General features: G+C 44.2%; 1 long non-coding RNA gene across 1 annotated transcript in view; it reads right to left on the reverse strand.

Annotated features, from left to right (window-relative positions):
* The window catches only part of LOC144828621 (uncharacterized), an 84982-nt gene that overhangs the window by 45866 nt on the left and 17110 nt on the right, over window positions 1-22006 (reverse strand). The window contains exon 2 of the long non-coding RNA XR_013610501.1: window positions 16229-16347. This is a non-coding gene — a long non-coding RNA (uncharacterized LOC144828621). The remainder of the gene's footprint in view (window positions 1-16228; window positions 16348-22006) is intronic.

The following is a 22006-nucleotide window of genomic DNA, read 5'->3' on the forward strand; positions in this document are numbered from 1 at the left end:
TCCACTGGGCCTACTACTTATTATTGGCCACATGATTGTGGTTTTACCAGGTTGATTGATACAACTCTGTTCTCCTTTTTACCAGCAAGGGGCGGTAGTACTACTGATCTTGTTCCGCTGACAGCTAAGACAGGTACTGCTTTTCTGTAAGAAGGCCCAAATTCCTTCTTCACCGCGATCTTTTCTCTGACCAGATCCCCAATCTTTGGAATCCAGACAGGTCTTGCTGGGACAGGTGGTTTTTCTTCAGTGGCATTGGCTTTAGCTTTGTGTTAATTAGACTTCTTCTTGTTTTATTTAAGTCCTGTAAAACAGCCAAACGATCTTTGATATCAAAGGTTTTTTGTTTCTCCACTGAAGTCTGACAATCTAGATCCTGGATGATCATTCTAGTACCAAACAAAAGTTCGTACGGAGTGATACCTCCTAGAGAATTTCTTGGCAGATTATTAAGAATACGTTGGACACTTATTAGTTGTTTGACCCACCCGTCACCCGAACCTAATACCCTCGCTGTTATAGATTGCTTTATGTCACGTTTTTTTCTCTCCACTACTGCATTTCCCTCGGGATGGAATGGACTAGAGTACCGCAATGCAATGCCCATGGTGGCCATGGCCTCCTTGTAAGCCTGAGAGCTAAACGCAGGACCCTGATCAGAATGTAGCATGCCAATTGCGTATGTGCCGATAAAGACTCGCAAATCTTTTATAACAGTTTTGGCGTCAGCCGAGCGCTGGGGCCACATCTAAATGAATCTCGTCTTAATAATTATGGGATCGCATTTCTCCGTCTCGATTTCTGCATATAGATAGCCTAATGCTTTCTAATAAAGGTGTCCTGGCAATTGTCTGGTCCGGTTCACAACTGCGATCTCTATTGCAGTTTTGACAATTCATTACAAAGTTATAAATGTGCACGCTCATCCCCGGCCACCAGTATTGTGAATGTAATTCTATTAGAGATTTCAAGATCTCTTGGTGCCTCAGACCCATTCCCATGTGTGCTTCTTGAATCAAGTAAGCTCTCCGGTTCGTGTTTGGAATTACTCTATCCCCCACTCCAGGGATTTGAGCAAACGGAACGGAGTTCGCATCAATTATGTATTTATTTCCGAGTGGATAATTTAGAGGTAACGCCGCATAGTTGCCTTTCATTGAGGTTTTTACTTCTAGTAGCGTTTCACCGTCTATTTGTTTTCTAGTACGCTTTTTTGTAGCTACGGAAGCCGATTGAACAGCTGCCGCTGTGGCTCTGTTAGCCAATGAATTTCCCACAATGTGAACGCCATCACGTTGATGACTCAGTGTATGTATCACGTGAGTCTTTCGTAGTTCTTTCTGCAAAAGAACTACCTGTTCTTAAAGTTTTTTATGCTTTACTGTGGCACCTGTCTCATCTTTGTAACCGTTTTTGATCCATGTCTGCATGTCATTATTGTAAGACTGGACGCAGTAATGCGAATCGCACACTATTAGTGTGGGGAATTTGCGATCGGCATTTTCAAGCGCCATCTTTAAAGATCTTATTTCAGCTCGCTGAGCTGTACAGTTTCTGAGTGATTCAGTTTTGGTGATTATCGGTCTGAATTTACCTAAGCGCCAGCGACCTTTGACAATTGCGCACGTTGCATTATAAGATTTTTTTATCCACAACGTAGTGTTGTGCAAATCTGTCCGTGTAGATTACACAGGTGTATTGTTCGAGAAGCAGAATTTTGATTGGCAGAGGATATTCATGTTCGTATTGCAGATCTTCTAGTTTTTTCATTTTCGGATCAAAAGCGTGTTTCACGTCTTCTGCAGCAAGATAATTTTCCCATTGTATCCATTTTGGATCTAATGCCACAGCATTTGGAATGCGTGGTCTTGTTACTGCCTCAAGGGCTGATACTGCTGTTAAAACAGATATGCTCTTGCCTTGGGCTAGGGCTCTTTCTTTTGCTACAGCAGTTTGAACCGCAGTCAGAATGTTTTCAGTTGCACTGAATTTCATTTCAGCTTGTGTGTACAAGTGTGATTTATAAGCTATTGGTACCGTTTCTCCCTCATTAGAGGTCAGGTACGTGAATCCGCATCTTCCTGGGATGACTCGGATTACAAGGTTGCGTACGTTTACGCGTGTTTGCAGTTTTGTTTTGGTTAACATGTCTGTTTGTAATGATCTTAACATTTCTGTGTGTTTCTGAGTCCAATTAATTGGTTTGAAATCAGGTTTCATTAATTCGTATAGAGGTTTAACCGTCTTTGCATAATTTAGCATGTATGTCCCTACGAAATTCAGGAAACCTTGTATTGATTGTAAGTTCTTCAGCGTTTTTGGAGCTTGGAGTACTGCACACTTCTCTAAGACGTTGTCTGCTAGGCTTTTGCCTTCACTTGATAATTCATATCCTAAAAACAGGACAGTTAGCTGAGCAATTCGTGACTTTTTAAAGTTGAATTTGTACCCTTCAGCTGCGAACCCAAGTATTATGGTGTTCACTCTTTTCAAGTGTGTCTCCAGGTCGTCGTCTGTAAGATAGATGTCATCGACATAAGATAATGCCTCATCATCATACATTTGTAGTAACTCTGTTACCCTGGCTGAGAATAATCCTGGGCTATTCTTGAATCCCTGTGGGAGAAGGCAAAATTGTTTTTGTGCCCCCATTGTTGAGAAAGCGGTCAAATACCTGCTTTCAGGTGCAATGTTTTGACAAAAGAAACCATTTGAAATATCTAATGTCGTTTTATATTTTTTGCATACAATGTTATTCTTTAGTGCTGCACTATGTGAGTTTTGTACTGCAAATGTTTTGCAACAAGAGTTTAAGTGTCTGTAGTCCAAAACTAGACGATATGAATCGTCTGGCTTGGAGACAGGAAACAAAGGATTGTTCATTTGTGAGGTGCATGTTTCAATCACCCCCTGATATTCAAGTTGATCTAAGATCTCCCTGACTTGCTTTTTAGCTTCTTGCTTAACAGGATACTTACTGCCTCTGTGCAGTCAGTTGATTTTTTAACTGGATTTATGGTGAGGAGAATCCTCATCCCATCCTACATGATTTTTATAGAATGCAGGGGCTTGGGACACTGCCCATTTTTTTAGCAAATGTGTATTTTTTATGAATTGGAATTTGATTTGAGAAGGCAGGCATAATCATTTCTTCGCCATGTGGGCACTCCCTGACAAACTCTGGTGGCCAGTCTTTTTCTGCTAGAAGGATATGATAGCCTTTCGAAAGGTTATCCCAAAAGAGACCCCTTATTTTCCTAGTCTCGTCCCCCTCTATAGGCAATGTGATTTCATATAATTTATGGGGTATGCTAACTCTGGTGTCTGCAGTTTCCACTTGAATGTATTCATTCGTGTCCACTGTCTCCAGAAGATTCATCAGGATCTTGCGCGCTATGGTCACTTCTGCTGCGCTGCTTAGCATTGTCTGGGTCCACTCTCCGTTTTTCAGTTGTGTCCTCAAAATCCTCGGCATGTTTTATTTTGATACAAGCTACCTTCTTTTTTGGAAATTGTGATTTGTTACTTTGATGAGCAGGTTCCTTGTCTTTGGACTTGACGTGCTCTTCTTTGTGTTCTGACCATCCTCTTCTTTCCGATTTCTGTGAGGAATTCTGAAAAGATCGAGAGGGACGTGTATCTATATCTTGATATCTGTCAGGTTTTCTCAATTTATCCCTATCTCTAAGGTTGTATCTTTTTTCAGAGGGCTCTTTGTGGGGAGACTTGCCTCCTCGTTCTGGAGATCTATCTCTCCGTTGAGGAGATCTTCCTCTGGACTGTAATTGTTTTTCTCTGGGAGAGGTTTGTTTATTACCCTCCCACCTCTTTTTTGGGGTATTGAGATTATTTTTAATAAAGGTTTTTTCAGGATTTTCAGTTAGTTGTGGTTTTAGTGGTTTCCCACCCAAACTATCTCTACCTGGTTCTTCATAGGATTTTTCTATGATTCTGGCAAGTTCAAAAGGTTGTTCTGCTATATCTGTTTCTTTCAATTTCTGGCGGATGGTTGTACCGTCAATTGCCAATTGAACTAATTCTCTATATGCCTTTGTTAATTCTTTTAGTTTAACTAAAAGTTCTTCGCTTGACATTTTTCCAATGTCGGGATGTGGTGTGTAGCTGGCTAGAACCGGCCATGTGGCTCCTGGTCTACCTAGTGGACCGAGCCTGGTAATGTGATTTTGATGTTTTATGGCAACATTAAACCAGAGCAGGTGCTCTTGGTATGTTAGTGGAATTTCAACTTCCTTGAAAGGGGCGTATTCCTCTGGAGATTCCTCTATTTTGTAATAGTGGAAATCGTGTGTTATTGGATTTGCTTCAGGAAAATGTATCCATGAATAGAATACCTCTGTCTGCCGATATTCATGGGCCTCTACCACAAATATGACTGTACCACCTCTTAATGATAGTCCATTTTCTATAAGTTTAATAGTTATAGTTTTTCTTACATTTACCGGAATGATTATAGCATGCGGGTCTTCATTTTGGAGACTTGTGTCATCCGCTAGGAGTTGAGCTGCTATTCTAGCTCTCTCCCTTTCATCGTCACGTTCCACCATTTTACTGATAGAAAGTTTTTCAGTTGCAGAGCAAGTTTCAAGGAACCAAAGATTAGGTGCACAATATTTTGGAACACTATATCCTTCAACGTTGACTAAACCAAAAACTAATACATAGGAATCTCTTCCTACTAAGTTCCGGCGGATATTAACCTTTTACCCACTCCAGACGTCTATTGGAGTTTTTATGGGAAAAAGGGGTCTGTGTGAAAAGCACGACTGAGTTACTCTAGTATCTGGCGTTAGATTGTCGCCTTACCAACCGTTGGGCGCCATGTAGTGTAGTTCCTATATTCCCAATAGGCTCTGCGCATTGGAATAACAGAAACGATAGTTTAAACGTAGGACTGAGGTCATCTAGGTCTCTATTGAATATGTTAGACTTAATTAGGTTTGCCAGCTAGCTCAGAGGTCACTAGAAACTTTCTCGAGTAAACAAGAAGGTGTTAACTTTCCTGAATAGACAAGAAGGGATTACGACTGCATAAACATGACAACTTTGCTCCCCCCAGAATAAGGAGTATATCTCCAGAGTCGGGGAAAACAATAGACAGCTATTTCACTCAGTCAATCGTGCATGCATAGTTTCACCAGGAGTGCAGAGAAATAGAGAGACGGGCGTTTTCAATAAAAGTTGTCATTTATTGAGCAGTCCTCTTTCTCATGCAAGAGAAGTGAATTGCCACAATTGCAATACTTGTCATGAAGTAAAGTGCGTACATTAAAAGGAGTATTATGAAATAATACTGTAAAAGCATTTATATGGTTTCTGAGCCCTATGATACTTAAAACGGATAAAATATATACATACATAAAATCATTCACTAAACGTACTCAACTGGTGCTTCTAAGATACGCCTACCCCGGTGTACCTGACCCAAGCCTAATACGTGGGAAGGAGTAAGTGAGCTGCAGTTTAAGTTAAGTTCATTTTTGCCATGAATCTGAATCAAGAATTCTCTAAAGATCTAATCAGCTCCGTAACTTGGTTATAGAATGAAGGAGGTCTTGTATCTCTTTCTCAGGACTCGATCTCCCAGCAACCCGCAAGTGTGACTGGAAACACTGGAGCTGCATTTCTCGGCAGGAGAAAAGACTGCGTCTCTCTCAGTACGTCAATGGGAGGGTCGGCTTCCTTCGGCTCTCGTTACAGCTGGGCTTCGGGTAAGTAGATAGCCGATCTGCTCCAAACCACCGTGTGTTTGCTTAAGGCAAACGTTGGTATATTTATACCTGGAAGGTGCCGAGTTTGACGTAAGGTTGGACATAGGACGTCACTAAGAACTTACAGTTCTTTCTGGACTCCAGGAGTTCTTGGACATATCAAAACAAAAGAAGGAGGAATTCCCGGGCTGCTGGAGGCTTGGTTTGTTTAAAGAACGCGTTGTACTTTCTAGGAGTCTATGGGAGTAGCCTTCCCGTATTTGGACTGCATTGGCTTTGACTAAATATGGATATGATTCTTATGCCTTTATAAGGATATGATTTGTTATAACCACATAAGGGCATGAATCGAGAATATTTAAATAGGGTCCTAGATACGTTTACAACAATGCAGCACTATATCCAGGACAAAAGCGCTCCACAAAAGCCTGCTGGTGGGTCATTGCTCTCTCGAGTCTTCGGGCGTGCCATTCAAGTGTCGGGAAACAGGAAAGAGACCCAGACAAGACTGACTCATCCTGTGAAAGGGTAAGACACTTACGACAGCATACACGCATTGGGGTGACGGGAGTGACAGAACTGACACTATACTATATTCATGATACTCCTAAATGCCCTTAGTGGGGAAGAGGGGATCAGAACCGGACGCACCTGTCTGCAGCACATGGTAGTCTGGCATGCCTAAACTATCTTTTCACCCAGACTGTCCATAAAGATGATTTTAGAGCCGCTACGCGCATAGCAGGGGGAATCTCAGACCATTCGCTGGTTGAGATGCAACTCGTTTGTCCGATTGTGGACTTCCTGCTACCCCCAAGGGTTGATCCATGATACTTAAAAGACAAGACGTTCAAAGCTTGTATGAGAGATGGAGCAGACTTCTATTTTAAGGAGAACTTGCGGCCTGTTGAATCAGCTTGTGTGCTATAGGATGAATTCAAGCCAGTGATCCTTGAGGACACTGACAACAAGGGGACGGAAATACTGGGAGAGACTTCCTGAAAGACCTGACCCTGCCAATGCTAACGAATGAGGACTGAGACGCACTAGACCAAGACCTGACAGTAGACTAAATAAATAAGACAATAGGAACCTTGCAAACAGGGCACGCGACGGGGCCTAATGAGCTCCCCATAGAATTAAATAAAAGCATGAAGGATAAAATCTGGGAGTGCCTCCAGAGGAGGTTTCAGACTGCCTGAAAATAAGGGTGTCTCCCAGAGGACCAAAGAATGTCTGAGGTGGTGGTCATCCCAAAAAACGATGAAGCAGCAACTGAGTGTGGGTCTTATAGATCTCTCTCCCTGCTTAATTTTGAGACTAAGGTCCTTGCGTAGGCCCTGGCGATCTTCTTGCAGACAGTAATTGCAACAGTGGCTCATCCTGATCAATCGGGCTTGATGCCACACCAGGGAACGCGCTTATATCTCCGACACCTTAATGGCATACCACATGCAACAGGGGATTCCTTTGCTGAACCAGTGGCGCTGCTGTAAAGCTCTTGTATGTGGCCCCTCTAGCGCGCATGCGTGCCAATGCGTGCCCGAGTCTTTGCCATCCGACAGGGATGTTCCTTGTCTCGTATGTTCTTCTCACGTGCGTAGGTTCGCCAGGACCTCTCATATGGGGTATTCCAGTTGATCAGGAGTGGGTCGAGAGAATCTCCCTCTACGCTGACGTTTTGCTATAGGACACATAATCAGCCTTCTCGAGTGAACGAATCCTACACATTTTTCACATATTTAGAGATTATTCAGGATATAAGATCAACTGGAAGAAGTCCTTAACATTCCTGCTGGTGGCAGGGACCCTGCGGCTGCACTCTAAGTGCACAGTTCGGGTGACACTACATGGCTTTAAATATTTGGGCGTGTTTATTACAAGAGAGCCACAGGCAGGATCATACTTCCGAAATTAGACTAGCTTTGCTGGGATGCCCCACACTTGCGGGCGATCCCGCTTTCCTTACTAGGCCGGGTGGTCCTATTTAAAGTGATGACCCTCCAGGGTCTCCTGTACATCGTGAAAAAAACGTCCTTTAAGATCCCAATAAACATTTTCTTTCAAAGGGTAGACCGAGAACTGTGGCTCCTGTTGTGGGATGGTGGCACTTTGCGCTGAGTAAGGTGCAGAGGGGAATTTATTAAGGTGGACTGGCAGTCCGGAGCATTCTCAAGTATTACTGGGCCACGCAGCTGGTGGCAGTCAACAACTCGGTTTTTGTGGACCGTGAGGATCCTGCTTACCGGGTAGATAGATTGACCATGGGCAAGAGAGGTTACCCCACCCTGGTGCTGTATCGAAGAAAGTATGAGTGCGCCCTACCTACTCATACCCAAACAGTGGTAAGGGTGTGGAGAGAGGCTACCAAGTGTTTAGGCTGAAAAGGTAAGCTGACTGAAATTATTCCACTGTATGGTGGTGATCTCTTAAGTGCAGTGGGAGGATTGCAGGGCTTCACAAAATGGGGATTGATTAGTTTAGAGCAGCCGGGCGATGTGTGGAGGAGACAGGCGCTTGAGCCCTTCACGAGCCTACAACAAAAGTATGAATTAGGTGACTAAAAACGGTTCTGACATTTGCAGGTGGGTCACGCTCTGCAAGGTCACATCTGGGAAGGGGGGAAGTTGCCTGATGCATCCCCACTGGAGGACCAGCTGCTAACTAATCCCCTAACCGAAAAAACAATCTCAACCATCTATAGGAAGTTGATCTACAATTCTCTGGATCCCTTGGGGATGTTTCAGGCGGCCATTCACCAACTTTTGTTATTTTCAAGAACAAGCTTCCAAAGCTGGAGTTTGTTTTTAAAAAGCAATAACTAATGACCCTCACACCCCTGGAACTTTCTCCCTAATTAATTTACTCCCAGGAAGTGGGATTCATTTAAAACAAATTCTCATCACGGCTGCCAGGTATTCCCTGGTGGTCCTGAATAAGAGAAAAAAACATCAGACAGCCTGATCTAGAGAGGAAGGGCCGTCCGATGTATTTACTGGCAGACCATCGTTTGTTGGACAGGATACTCCACCACGCTTGTGAAGGAGTACCCTGCTCACCAAACTCTAAATCAAGACCTTTATCTTGGCTGTGCTATGCATGTATCTCTAGGTCTGCTTCATTATGTCCATCAGTCTTTGTATTATCTACCTGTTATTGAGGCTTGTGTGTTTAGCACAGGTTTAATCTTACGGTCTGTGTGTGTGTGGGTTTATTTGAACCCTGCGGTTTAATCTGCACTTGTTGTTTATGCGGTGTTATTTGGTGCCCCTTGTAATTATACAAAATTATGTTACAGGCGACCAGGTGTCTCTTGCCTGTGACTTCTGAGGAAGTAATGGTGCACAGTTAACAGCAGCAACATTGCAAAGTGTCAAGAGCCTGATTTAGAGTTTGCTGGCCGGGTTACTGGCCGCGTTACTCAGACAGAAACGTGACGGATATCCAGGCCGCCGTATTACAATCACCACTGAATATAATATGTGGGAGCTTATTTCTTTCTTTCGTACTTTCTATGTCCCTTGTTTTTATTATCTTTATTTTACTCTTTTTTTTCTCTCTTCTTTTTCTGTTTCTCTCTATTCCTGGCTTATCATTCATTCATTTCTTAATTTTAGAAGGCTTAGCTTCCTAAAGCATTTTATTCCTTCATTTGTATTTCTTTTTTCCTGTCATAGGGATGACTGCACAGATATCCTTACAAGTAGGATCTTTTGAATTCGGCATGAACCTATTTACTAATGGTCCTAGTTGAAGGTGTCATTTAGAAGTTAAATATATGTTTCTGATGTGAGGTAGGGTGGGTATGTGTGAGAATGTGTGTGAGAGAGAGAGAGAGTGTGTGTGTGTGTGTGTGTGTGTGTGTGTCTGTCTATGTCTGAGTGTGTGTGAGTACTTGAGCGTGGGGAGTCGGCTCTCACTATACTGTACCAAAAAGAGGTATAGTGTGCAGAGAGTCCAGTGGATCCCCAGAGATTTTACAGAGGCTAAAGTAGATAATACTAATGCTATTTTGTGGTAGTGTGGGGGAGCAGTTAGACGTATACGAGGGTAGTTTTAAGCATTTGTTGTACACACAGTGGCAATAAATGACACCCACTGTTGTACACAGGGTGGTAATAAATGACACACAATCAATGAATAAATCTGAGACCAATTTATAAAATGACACTTGGTTAGATTTATTTTGCGGAACCACAGAATTTCATCTTGAGTAAATAAGTTTTGCAATAGAAATTCTGGTCAATATAAAAGTGGACAATTAGTGCAATTTTCAGACTTTGCAATGTTAACCTATGGGGTGAAGAAAACATTCAACAAACGTATAGCCAACATCTACTTACAAGACCATTCTTCAGAAGTTAAGGTCAGTATTGGACAAGGTTCACTTCAGAACCAACAGTGCACCACCAGCGGCACGTGGGCGCCCGGATGCAGGTGCAAGTTCAAGGTTGGAAACCCAATACTAATTAAGGGGGACTGGGGCAATCGGGCAGAGGCTGCTTACAGGTAGGTAACAGCGGCTTTGGGGAACTAGGTGGTCAGGAACTGAAGTTCAGGGACTGGGGATGCCACCTAAAAACTTTATTTAAGGGCGATACAAGAAAGTGACAGGTAGTGTCCAATGGACCCTTTGCCTGGGTGTCTAGGTCCTCTAACATGCCCACCTTCTGTGAGAGGAGGACACAGTCCTAGCCATAACTGAACAAGTCCCACCATCTTCAAGATGGTGGGCACTGAAAAGTGTACTTGACCTAGCCTCCAGCACCCGAGGGCCGGAGTTGACAGAGGAGGGGCACATCTCCTATTCTATCAAAGGTTTCCCACCCGTCCTGCTGCCAAAAAGAGGGTGAGGACGCGACGGAGGCCCACTCCTTCGAACAGAAGAGGCTGGGGTCGCATTACAAAGGGGGCAAGACCTTTGAAGCTCCCCACCACGGATGGCTCTTCCTGTCCAGGTGAGACGTGAACACCTCCACCCAGGAAAGGCATTGTTCTCAGCCACAGAGTGTGCAGGCACTCTCCCCTGAGGTCAGAACACACTCTGGTGGTAACAGGCTGGCTCAGGCCAGTCAATGACCACACTAAGGATTGGTAGGTTTCATGGGACCCCTCTAAGGGGCCCTATGTGTGCAATTTTTAATAAAATCTACACTGGAATCAGTGCAAGTTTATTATGTTGAGATGCTTGGTGCCAAACATCACATATTTCAGTGAAGCCATCATGGAGCTGGCGAACTCATAATGACGAGTGTCCAGCCTATGTACTTACTATGACTTCCCTGGTCACTTACAATATCCAGGAATCGACTAGGATATTGCAGGGGCATCAGGGGCATTTCATGCAGATATGCCCTCACAGGGGGGAGAGGATGTGGTGCAACAGCCAGACCTGCCGACTTAGGAACTGGGGATCCGGGTTTGAGTCTCTGCCTCAGCGCAACATCCTGTGATTCTGGGCAAATCACTTTATCACCATGTGACCATAGACAGCATCTGGAAACAATAACGGGTGATGAGCCGCACTATATAAATCTGTGAATTTTAACTCACTGCCCGAGATATGTGTAAGACATCCCTCTAGCAGTATTCATGGGAATGGCACACAGGGATGTGTGCCAGGTCGGCTCTTCAGTTTTGTCAGTAGATGACGCAGTCGGAATTTAATAATTGTCCCACTCAGTAAGGAGGGCTCTATCACCCACTCCCCTTATTCGCTGTCATCGTCAGTTTTGTGTGCGTCCTCCGGGAGATGAGACATCGATGCCACCGGAGGAGGCGGCCTGATGATCGATGAAGGCAGAGGAAGAGGCATCAGTGGGACAGATGAGGCCGACTCCGAGGGAGGAAATCGGCGGTAGTAGTCATCAAGCACATGTTGCAAATTAGAGATGAGAGACATGGGCATCTGCACAGTTGGATGACAAGTGGTGGTTGAGTATTAGGCTCAGGGTAATAATCATATCCTTGGTCATCATCAATATCTTGTCATTTGATGAGAAGCTCAGAAGGAGTACAAGCAACACGGAACCGGTCATCCTCTTCCGAAACCTCCTCATTAGCCCCGTAGTCAAAAAGCTCCACAGAAAGATTTGGAGATGGCTGAATCGGCAATAGATCCAAAGAAGAGTTCCTACGTTGAAGTAGGGAAACATCCATCATTCCTGAAGGCGGCAAAAGTGTTGCTGAAGATTTCAAGAGGACTAGAGACATCAAAGCTGAAGTTGGAACCAAGGATGCCACCGCCGACTCAGCGGTCGACGACGAAGAGTGTGGTTGAAGTTCTGTAAGGAAAGGCTTCTGTGCTGTCGACAAGGCAACCGTCAAAGAGGCAACCGTCGACGAAGCAGGTGGAGCCTTGAGAGCCATCGACCGTCTCGTCGGCGATAAGGCATCCGTCGACGACTGACCGGAAACAGACCTCTTTTTTGTCCACGACGAAGTGAAGGAGTGGCAGACGAGCGAGGCTTCACCGACACCATGACAAACGTCGACGGAGAGACCGCTGACAACATAATCATTGTAGGTTGAGGAGAAGAGAAGGTGGAAGTCGTCGTTGTAGCAGTGGCGTCGGAAGTCATCGTCGACGAGGAACCCATTTTTTAGGCAAATTTGTCTCAGGAAGAGACTTAGATGCCTGAGACTTAGATCTCGGAGGCGTAGAGGGCATACGTACCCCCTTAGAAGGAACAGGAGCCCTTTTTGAGGAAGAAGTCTGGCCTTCATGAGTAGAGGTGTGGTCTTTCTTGAGCACCTTAGCCTTAGCAGATACCATCTCCGCCTCACAAGCCCTCTTCTTAGAGATGACAGTCCTGAGAGAGGAATCACTCTCAACATCTGATATCCTTAGTCTTGAGTTTCTGTAACCACAGAAGTTGACCTCCCTCTCTGTCTCTTAAAGTCTTTTGAGGAAAAGTCCTGCAGATTTTACAATCTCTCACCTGATGTTCAGGGTGGAGGCAGTAGATACACTTTTTGTGGGGGTCTTCGGAATGAAGCCAGAATTTCCCACAAGACTCACAGTGTCTGATGAGTGACCTTTTTGTAGTAGACAAAGCAGTGAAGATATTCTGAAGAGTTTCTGAAGGGAAAAGGTAGAGGTACTGAGCAGAGCTCAGGCAGACTCCCTTCACATGACATGCAGTAGAAAATCTGAGAGCCTGAGCCTCTGAGGAGAAGGTTCCAGAGGGTGCTGTTGCCTGATTGGCTGGAGTTTGTAACATATCTAGTAACTTGGACAAGTTATTAAAGTGACATGTTTTTTCCTATTAACGTCCATGTTACAATACTGCTCTTTTAGCTATGCTTTCGGTATGCTATTGCTATTCTATGTACCGTGGGAATCCCACTTCAACGACGAGGAATGATTCGACCTCTTGGTCAGATTCTTCCCAGAAGATATCCAGAGTGTGTTGAATGCTCTGATGCTGACTCTCTCGCCATCGAGCCTGATGATCGGGTAGAGTCCTCTTGGAACTAAACGACTTACAAGCGTCGCAGTCTTCCTCCTTGTGCGCTGGAGAGAGGCACAAGTTACAAACTTGATGTATGTTTTGCGAGGGTACTTGGCGTGGCACCCAGGACAGAAATGGAATGGAGACCGTTCCATTTGCAGTTGGCTGGCCCTACGCAGCAAGGCCCAACGGTTGCCCATGAGGTTTTCTATTGAAAATGGAGAGTTTGTTAATCTATTTGAAACGCGGAGAACAGGGAAACGGGTACTGAAACAATACCGTTGAGGGTAGAGTGGACTGCGGGGAACCCAAAGAGCGGTTTCAGAGTGCAGCAATACACATCCGAACCCGTTAGGGGTAAAAAACAATCTAACAATGGAGTCAATGCCCATGTGCACTATCACCGAAAGGTGGAGTCACCTTTCCTCGTGATTGGAAAGACTTCTTCAAAGAAAAACAACTTGCAAACATCCGGACCCAACACAAGATGGCAAGAGTATGGAAAGCATGTGCATCTACAGCACACATGCCTTGAACATAAGATTAATTACCCCAAATCCCTGCCGTGGTATCTGGTCATGTTGTGGCTGAGTGTGCCATGTGATGTGGCAGGCTATAGTACTTGGTGTGATTTGGTCATTTTTGACAAGTTGGAGTGCTGAACGGTCAGGCAAATTTTGATTTTCTTTGTTTTTGGGATTGTGTGAAATAGTGCGGTACCTACCGTATGATGTAAATTAATTACATTGCTAATATACCATAAGGATGTGGGGTAAGTGTTATTAGGGCCGAAGTCTTGCTGATTATATGCAGAATAACAGGTCTGGGAGGTCACTATTGACTAGAGCAGGTTAGCAGCTGCACAGGTCTTGGGCATTGATCCTATTGAGGATAATATGTGACGGGCACTGGTGACTGTAGCTGGCTAGCAACAACGCTCGCCTGTTATTCATTACAAGCAGGGTAACAATACATGTCAATATTGACTGGAACTGGTTGGCAGTAGAGTTAACCTCTGGTTGTGAATATTTGCAGGATTTAAGGTACAGGGGTCACTACTGACTGGAGTTACTTAGCAGGATAATAGGTCTCAGGGGGCCAATACTGACTGAAGCTGGTTAGTATGATCACTAGTCCCAAGGTGCTACTAATGACTCAAGTTGGCTACAATGATAACAGATCCCAGGGGCCAGTACAAACAGGAGCTGACTAGTAGGCTTACATACAGGTCCAAGGGGCCACTACTGACTGGAGCTGGCTAAAAGAATAACAGGCCCAAGGGTGGTGGGGGTGCGAGTGGCACCAGTGACCAGAGTTGGCTAGAAGCATTGACGACCTTTGGTATTGATTAAGTGCAGGATTATAGGTCACAGGAGGCACTGCTGAATACAGCTGGATAGCAGCAGTGGTGGCCTCTAGGAAGAAGGAATTGAGAAAGCATAACTGGATATACTGGTTTCTTTAATACCGATAATTGGTTACACATGAATGCCACAACGTGCATTGATATATTATATTACCAAATTACAATTTTCTTATATTAATTTGACGTGACTGTTCGCCTTATTATGCCTGCAAAGTTACATGATTCTATTAGGGCCCAGAACCCTTTTATTTAGTGATGTCCATCTGCACACTTTCCTGCATCTTGTAGTAACTTGAACATTGACAAACAGAAGTGTTATTTCCAGAAACAGTGAATTCTGCAGCTTGTCTGAGTATCTTTGATCTGCACCTCACGGACTCCTCACATTCCTCTCGAGAGAATATCCTGCCTCCTACTCATTAGTGTAGTTTTAGTAACTGTTTCTATCACGTGTTCATGTTTCATTGACTTGTATTAGGAGAAAAGTGTATAAAAATACATGGGGAGCATTAGCATTATATACTCCAACTTGCTTTGGAGTGGATGCTTTCGTCCATTGCAAAGACAATTCTCACTTGTTAGCTTGCTTGGCCTTTTGCTATTTTTGGATTCAATTTATGATAGATTTGTTGGCCTCCAGATGTGTTGTGTTTTATTTTACATATCATAAGAGATGACGAGGAAAATGACAGTCCAGTATACACATTCTTCTTATAAATCAACTTACAGTATACTGTTCTGGAGGTTCAGTCCCACAGACATTATCTCTAACTGAACGCAGACACCCTAGGAAGCATGTGCTTTTCAAACCAGTTGCCCTCTGATGCGGCGTCCTCGCTATTGGATAAGTCAATATGTCCTGTATTTTAGGAGACTTACCGTATCTAGTGCACTCTGTTAGAGAGTGCTCACCTGTGGTTGTAAGAAGTTAATAGGCGCCTTATCACCTATGCACGGTGCAGGGCTTTGAGTTACAGAGCTCCTCACGCAGTGGAGAAGATTAGGTCACATTTACCTATTTTCCCATATTTGCTCTTGATGAAATGCCAACAGATTGCTCCATGACTACACAAGGCATGAAAAAAGTTGACCTGAAGTATAGACCCCATCTTACCAGCAGGTCCATAGGTGATCGACACTTTCGTACAGTGATAGGGGCCATTAGTTCCTCAATTTCTCTGCCACTGTTTTTAATCTCAACATGAACCAGGAAGATAACATTAACTATATTGTGGCAACTGGTTGATAGTTGATCTTATATTCAGACTTTCAATAATCTCACATCTTATGACACAACATCCTCTGTCCTACTATGCTCATCCGGCGTACCTAATAAAAGATTTGCAACAAAGTGCCCTCTTGTGGTGCCCGCCAGGTATTTTAGCGCCGGCCTGGTGAGGAGTATAGCCCAATGATGAAGCATGTCACCTTCAGGTGAGTGAACGTAACTTGACTTAGAAAGCACATGCTTCCTAGGGTGTCTGCGTTCAGTTACAGATAATGTCGCTGGGACTGAACCTCCGGAACAGTATACTGTGATTTGACTGTTATATTTTAAATATTGTACATAGCAGATATTGGCCCTTCCTTGTTTCACAAAAATGATCGGATACCTGCCTCAGAGCGCACTTCTTACAGACGAGTATTGGGTTATCATGTTGCTGTTACAAGCTCCTTACCTGTGCGAGTTATCGGGAACGATGCAGGAGGCAGACCCAAACCAGCCACACATGGAGATCAATGACAAATAATGAAGAATGAACAGAGCTTCCAAGCTGGAGACCATTACTTAATTGACCTTGAAAATAAAAGACACGTTTTAGTATTCTGGTGACTCGTGACCATAAAAAACAAATGTTATAAATTCAATATTGTGTCAAAACTTAAAAAATGGAACTGGATGTGCTGAATTGGATGTTGTCCCAGGTCATGAGTGACACCTTCCACCACTGTTGCCTATGGGACTTTGAGTTTTGTTTTTCTCATTAACCCCTTCCACGCTCATGACGAGCTCAGCTCGTCATGCAGTCCACTGCTTGTGTGCTCATGACGAGCTGAGCTCGTCATGAACAATGGATTTCAAGCACTTCCAGCACCAAGCGGGAATTGCTTTAGCATTGATAGTGTTAAAAGGATGGGCTCTAAAGTCCCAGTGTTCTAAGCGATGTTGGTTAAAATCAAAGGCCTGACGCAGGATGAAGCATGACACTGCTCTGCTTAGCAGCGAGATGAATGACAGTTCCCCAGCCCTTCCATTCTTTGACCTACAGAGGCTCGTTGGCCATTCATATTTTTTTGCAACGACTAAGAAACTTTTATTACAGCTTCTGTCAACTGAAGAGATAATACGCCTGGGCGTGTTTCATTAACTAATGACAAACATGAACAAGCAAGAACATGAGTTTCTGGAAAACTATCAAGCACCCAATCAGAATCAGCCGCCCTTCACACCCAGCAAATCCTACTCTATGGCAGGGTGTTGCCTGCCACTATATTGCAGGTTACTTCCAACATAATCTGATTTATACATACATACTCCAGGGTGCTGCCAGCTATCGGGTCTGCACACAGCAGTCTTGAGCCACTCAGGAAGGAGGTTAGCTCTTCATTTCATCTTAAGCCCTTAGGTTACATTCACAGCCTGAAGGGTCCTGAGCACTTTATCCTCGCTCTAACTGCGCCGAGCAGATAGACGTAGCCCATCATAGACTGTGTTTTGTGCTGGGTGATGCCTGGCATCTTATTATCGTTGGCGGGGGGATGAAGCTCCGATTAGAGCTATTACAAGAAGAGCAGAGAAACAGGGCCACAGATCGCCACAGAGTGACAACTGCCAAGAAGCTGAAGAAAGAACTCTGAAACAGCAAACCTCCTACACCCTGGAGATTCTCCAGGGTAAGCAAATGATGGTAATTAAATGCAAACTGCAGCATTAAGGTCACACACTACAACATCATTCCCTTTAAACAAAAGGTAACAGCCTACAAGAAAAAGCGAAACAAAAAGCAACAAAACTAGAAAATGCATTTCCAAATGCTGCAAAAGAGAAACAGTTAATACAATTGAAAAATATTAAACTTTGTTGGTACCTTAGTAATATGCTTACTTCTGGGCTTCACTCCATCTGCAGCAATAATGCTCTAAAAGGAGAAATTACTGCTGTGAGTCTCAGAGTCTTCAGTATTACTGGTCTCAGTCACGAAGACTGCGGTGTCGGAAGATAACTTTCTTTTATTTGGCTTTATAGTTCCACCAGTCACGCCATCGCTTTTAGCAGACACGCTACAGTCGGCAGCATCACAACGTCAGGCAGACCTGCAATGCGAATCTCACCACTCACATTGGGTGAATATTCAACAAGCATGGTCTCGGCTTACCAAGCAGAACTAAAGAATCGGGTCTCATAACCATACCCAGAGTGTGGTAAATAAATAAATAATACCCTATTTTTGACTAGGCATATAGCATAACAGATAGCTCAATAAATAAGAGTCAAGATTCGAGGTAGTAGGAGTTTCTGCAGGTTTATTACAGCATAAGGACAGGATCAGGACAACCTGCATAGGATGACCCAGCAGCTGCTGGGGGTCAGGTCTGGGATGAGCGCGCTAACTTTTAATAACAATACATGAACTTATATACATAGCGCAAACACATAGCATTACATTGCAGTAGGCGTAGCAGTGGGTGGAGCAGAAGGCGTGACGCGTAGCAGTCGCGAAAGATAACAGTAAAAGTAGGTGTAACTGGGCGTATACATAGACATGTGGTGCAAACGTAACAGAATATGTCATGAATGGGGCGGAAACATAGGAGGGGGCTACCTAAGGAGCCGGGACCTCTAACCTGGTGGTGCACGCAAACTGGCAATGACGTATTACTAGGAGAAGCTGGGGGCTATGAACTCTGTGCTAGGAGCAGAGACTAAAGTCTGGAGGGTCGGAGCGACTTGTACCTAAACCCTATCTAGTATCTGATGTTTAGGGAACATGTTGATATAAACTAGAAGTCATGAGGGGAAAGGCTAACTTGATTCTAAGACTGGACCATGCATTATTCTACATGTAGTGTGTGATGACGAATACTAGATGACCATTAAATACAGTATTTCTCTAACGTGGAGCCGCATAGGCTAGACAATGACGGGAACTATTGATGCAGTTCAGTAGCTTAGGAATGCAGAGAAGGAGAACTGAACTGATAACTGGAACTATAACATACTTTTGGCAGACTCAGAGGCAGAGCCAGGCTGCACCGGGCACTGTGTGGCAGGAAGTAAGTGAAGGGTCGAGGATACAGGTGGGGGCTGTATCGCTCCTCAGCGAGACTTCAGGAGACAGGAGCTGAATCTGTGGTCCGGGCCCTTTTGAGGCCTGGAAACGGGGACTTTATAATGGAATAACGTGCACACTGAGAAACGTGGCAACATTACTTTACATAGGCCTGATATTCGTATTATTCACGAGGACTGTAAACTGGCATATTAGAGGTGGACACAACCGTAATTGCGTCATTAATCGGACATGGGGAATAACATATGCATATTGGTCATGCACACATAACATATGATGGATGACACGTAGGGACACAGAACATGACAAAATTTACTTTTCCACATTCCCTCCTTGTCACTACGTTTCCATCAGGAAACATCAATATTCATGATACCATCTATCATTTCATACAGTATCATTTGCTCGTCTCGAATTATCCTGGAACGGGATTTAGAACGGGGCTTAGGACTAGGAATACAAGAGGTAGCACACATGCTGCAAATCGCAGGGCCACATTGTATACAGAGGCAGCAGCTAAATATGATCGCTACTGCAATACTTAGAAAAGACAGGACTTTCCATCCCCATGCGGAAATTATATTCCAGAACCAACCGGACCATGTCCAGGTGCCTGGATCTTGATGTAACAGATGGGCAATTTTATGGAGTCTGGTTATAGCTGAATAAACAGACGGCGCGTTATTAGGAATGAAAATGCAGCAACTAGATCCGAGAACTCTACAGGCCCCGCCCCTATCGGCCAGTATGACGTCAAGGACGAGACGATTCTGTAAAACGACAATTCTCATAAAGGATTGCTCTTCAGTTAAGTTACCTAGAGCGGAGGCAGTCTCATCTACTACTGCTTCAAGGGTTCTTGTTAACCTACGAATTAGCTTACTATTTACAACTGTGCCTAAATAAGGGAAAACACCTTTATCTATATCAATGAATTGCTCTGCGGCAGTTTCAGTATAATCGACAATCGGGAGATTTCTCTTGTGTCTAGTATGTACTAGGAAGGAATTCCTATGGTAGTCAGGTGGGGCTAGAAAAACAGGCGGCAGTAGGAAGGCAATGTAACAGGTTCCCTCCCAATCGAGGGGCAGACGAACATATGCAGTTTGACCACAAACAAAATAAGAATGACGTGAGGCTTTAAAAATAGATTTCCCACTGTCACTATACTGAATAACAGTAGTACATTCACTATGTCCTACTTGTACAGAACCCTTATTTCGGACACATAATTCGCCTTTGACTGGTAGTACTGAAATAGCAGGTGAGTCTGGAGTAGTATCAGACTGAACATTCAGGACCATGAAATTCGAAGAATAATTACCTAAATTATACACTTCATTTTCTAGATCTAACCCGGTTCTGTGGGGGAGACCTTGCTTGTCTGGGAAACATGTACTGTTAAGAAAAGACATATCTGTTGCGGATGACGTTAACGTGGACCATGCTCCACACGAACCATTATGTGAAAAAGGATAAGGAAAGAGTGGCAGAACTCCCTGTGATGTCTGGAAAGGGGGGAGTCGACCACACACCCAACAATTAGTGGCATTGCTGGTCTGGTGTGAATAATGTAACATACGGATAAATGAATTATTACGCATAGCGAGGCGGTAAGAATATTCGTGAGGAGGCAGATCGCTAAACGTGTGCTCTACTGTAGCATTAGCAGACTTATTTACATGAGAAACTGGAAAGTATAGGAAAAAGGCATAACTGGTGCAGGAAATCATTAGGCTGATGAATAATATGAAACTTAGAAAAATGATACATTGAATTGAGTTTTTACTGACTCTCTCACTATGGGGGTCTATTTTATACATGTCAGAAACAATCTAACCGTTTCACCTAGGGGAGGACTTATACAATCAAACTGACTGACTTACTAGACCGTAGTTTTTGCTTATACTCCTGTTGCGGAGTTTTCTCTAACAGGGAAGGGGTTGTAACAATGTCTTTTGCGGGACAGTCCTTTAAAACAATGTCTTGGCAGTCTTTAAAATCCTGGGACTCCTTGGAAATGTTTTTAGAAACGGGTTTCAATCCATTGAAAAGTTTTACATGAGAAAGGTGGACCCACCCCTTCCTGCCTTCCAGCTTGATGGCAGTACGGGTGGTCAAGAGGACCTGACGTGGCTCCTTCCAACGAGGTTCCAGCGGACTTGATCTGTCAAAATTCCGGACCATCACAAGGGAACCTGGAACGATTTCATCCGGTGCCACCTCGGTATTGTCTGGAAAGGCGGCGGCAACCTGTGAACGACATGAGTTGAGGGCAGACATCAAGGAAGCTAGGTAATCTGTCAACATATTACATGAAACATCGGTAATACTTCGGGGTCTAGGAGTACCCCACATGTTAGGGGGGCGGCCGAATACGACCTCATACGGGGACAGACCTGATCTGGAATGTGCGACCATGCGCATATAAAATAAAGCGACTGGCAGGGCTACTAGCCAGTCCACACCTTTTTCTTTACAAACTTTTGCAATACGGATTTTCAGGGTCTGATTATGTCTCTCGACTAGACCGGCTGCTTCAGGATGGCGTACACAATGGAACTTCCACTGGTACCCTAACAACAGGGAAACATGCTTCATTAACTCTGAGGAGAATGGCTGACCGTTATCAGAATATACGACTCTAGGGAGTCCATATCTAGGGAAGAATTCACGAACCAACTGCTTGGCAGTGGTCGCGGCTGTGTAATCTGGGACTGGATATGCTTCTGTCCACCTGGACAAAGCGCATACTACTACAAGGACATACTTGAAACCTCGACATCGCTCCATTTGAATATAATCCATCTGGAGGACCTCAAAAGGGTGGTCAGGGGGCTGGAAACCACCTTGTTCCACCGGGACACTTTTACCTGGATTAAACTGACAACATATCATACAGGTACGGACTTTCTGCTTGGCTGCAGCTCGTAAATGCTTGTTGAACCAAATGTTCTGGATACTGTCTAACATAGCTTTTTCTCCTAAATGTGCTGGACTATGTGCGGTATTGATAATGACTTGAACCATAGAGTCGGGGAGAAACCATGTGGCTCTACCCTTTGTTAACCATCCTTGATCTGTCTGGACCCCTCCTTGTTCGGACCATTTCTTGATTTCCTCGGGAGAAGCATGTAACTGGATATCTATGACATCTTGTGTAGG

Source organism: Lissotriton helveticus, chromosome 1_1 (assembly GCF_964261635.1).
Source record: "Lissotriton helveticus chromosome 1_1, aLisHel1.1, whole genome shotgun sequence".
Classification (NCBI taxonomy): Eukaryota; Metazoa; Chordata; class Amphibia; order Caudata; family Salamandridae; genus Lissotriton; species Lissotriton helveticus.